This window comes from Lygodium microphyllum, chromosome 23 (genome assembly GCF_053477565.2).
Source record: "Lygodium microphyllum isolate KBCC chromosome 23, Lygodium_microphyllum_v1.1.10, whole genome shotgun sequence".
Taxonomy (NCBI): Eukaryota; Viridiplantae; Streptophyta; class Polypodiopsida; order Schizaeales; family Lygodiaceae; genus Lygodium; species Lygodium microphyllum.
In genome coordinates this window covers 77,098,591-77,101,211 of record NC_141157.1, presented here as the reverse complement: position 1 = coordinate 77,101,211, position 2,621 = coordinate 77,098,591, and positions in this window count along the sequence as shown.

Below are 2,621 nucleotides of genomic sequence, written 5' to 3'. Positions count from 1 at the left end.
TGATATGCCAAACCTTGCGGATCCTCCTTTGCGAGGTGCAGAGTGATGCATGTGGACAATGTTTCCGCCATTTCTCACTCAGAGTTAGAGCAATTGCTGGGGATGGGGGAGCATGATCCTTCCTGTCCCGGCATTTTATCAGTTGTTTGTCAGCGGAGCTTGTTAATGCCAGCAGTGGGGGGCAAGAGCAGACAAATGAAGATGTGGGCCAATCCTGTCTCAGACAGGTAAGTATTCTGCTCAGCCATAGAACCTCATTCTCCAAGAGCCCAAATTTGATCTTGATGTTCTCCAATGTAAGCCATCTGTTCTAATCAAGCAGCCATAGTTGAGTCCAGAATTTGAGCCCTTTAATTGACATTGACTTGGCGAGCGTGCGATTGGCTAAAATGGGGGCAGCTGGGGGGTCAAATGCGAAGGGGTTATACCAGATTGATGAGGCTAGGGAATAGTTGCCTTTCCGACTAAATTTAGTAGACCAAGAAACTTGCGAAACTATTAATTGCCAACTCCTGACTAGTGCTTGGGCTGTAGGGGACTGAGGAAGCTTGATAGGGTCCTGATAGCAGCACACAATATCTTGCCAGGCTGCCCCCGCCCATCTCTGTCCTGAGCCTTCTATCCATGTGGCAAGGATGGTAGACCACGGTTGCCCTTGATTCATCCTGAGAATCAGTTTGAAGGTGAGTCTATTGGCTTTATCCATCAAAGGCTCAATCCCTGCACCACCTTTATCTCTCCTGGTGGTAACATAATCCCAACCAATCTGGGATATGCTAGTACCATTAGGCTTTCTCCACAGAAACTGTCTTAACAGCTTCTCGATTAGGCCCCAAGATGCTTTGCTGAAAGAAAACAAGGATGCCATGTAAACTGTCAGAGAAGAAAGAACATTCTTGATGACCGTGAGCTTCCCAGCCAATGTGAGGGGGGCACTAAACCACTTAGAGACCTTCTCCTGAATTTTACCCCCATACCATTGAAATCTTTGCCATGTTGTCAGACCAACACCAATCGGTGCTCCTAAATACCTTACCACTTCGCCGGGACTGATAACCTTGAAGCCATAACCAAGCATCCACTCTTGGGGTCCCTCCAAGTTAAGGGGGAGAAACTCAGTCTTACTCCTGTTTATGATGGATGAAGACAGTAGAGCAAACTCATTGAAGGTGTCCATAAGGGCATCAACTGACTCTTTCTCCGCGGCCACAAGGGATGAGCTATCATCTGCAAAAATTTGTGAAGGTGAGCGAGTGCCATCTGGCAATGTCATGCCTTTAATAACCCCTTCCTGGACTTTCTTATCAATTGCAGGGAGCAATGGATCTGTGATTAATGCAAACAGAAGTGGAGCGACCGGACAGCCTTGCCTAATAGATCTCCCAAGAGGAAAGGGCGTGGTTAAGTTACCATTGATGCTGATGGCTGTTGTAGCATTCGTGAAGAGTGATGTAATCAACCTAATAAAGGTTGGCCCGAATTTAAAGGCCTCAAGAACCTTCCTGATGAACACCCAATTGACTCTATCATAGGCTTTGTCTAAGTCGATGTTGACTAAGACAAAATCTGAACTATGAGCAAGGGCCATGTCAATTGAAAGTACTAAATTTAATACAGCATCTTGTATTTTTTGTCTGACATGGACAATTCTTCCCAATAGGCTCTTGATCCTAAGAGCTAGTGTTTTAGACATCACCTTATAGGTGAAATTCAGCATGGATAATGGCCGCTAGTTGGAGGGTTTAGTGCGAGAAGGCGACTTGGGAACCAGTTTGATTAACCCCTGGTTGGCCTCTCTGAGCATACAGCCAGTCTTCCTGATGTAGTTCATCATATTCACCATATCTTGCCCATTGATTTCCCAGATTTTATGAAAAAGTTCAGTTGGCAGACCATCAGGTCCCGACGCCTTCCCAGTTTTCATGCAAGACACTGCAAAGTGAACTTCCTCCTGCGTAAAGGGACGGTCCAGCAGTAAAGCTTCTTCAGTAGAGATAGGAGAAATTAATCCTTCTAGAAAGCTGCTTACCTTTGCATTATAGTCACTCGGAAAATTAGGCTCTGTGCCGACAATGGAGGCTAGATGCTTTTCAAGGATTCTTGCTATTGTGTGCTCATCTGTATGCATGTTCCCTTCTTCATCTTCCATAGCAGCGATCACCTCCTTCCTTTGTTTGGCTTTGAGAGACCTGAGGAAAAAAGAGTTGGGGGCGTCTCCATATACCTCCCATTGACCCCTCAGGAGTACCTTCGCAGTCTGCACTGCATACTGTTCTTGAGCCTTCAAGTATATCTCTACTTCTTTCAGCAGAGTTTGAGCAAAGGAGTCGTTAGGGCAATTGGTTATTACATTGAGAAGGTGTTCCCGTACCTTAACAGCCCTTTCACCTTCTCGCCTCCTCCTAGATGCCAGTCTCCTCCCGTGGTCCTTTGCCACCTTAGTCACAGCAGACAGACATCTTTGCCATCTGAAATCTGGAGGGAGATCCGGATCTCTTGCCCTGTTCCAAGCCTGCTCCACTTTCTGTAGGAAATATTTATCCTCCAGGAAGGAAACATTGAGGCGAAATGGGGGAGGGCCCCCTTGCGTCCTCCCTGTGATGACAACACGACATGCAATT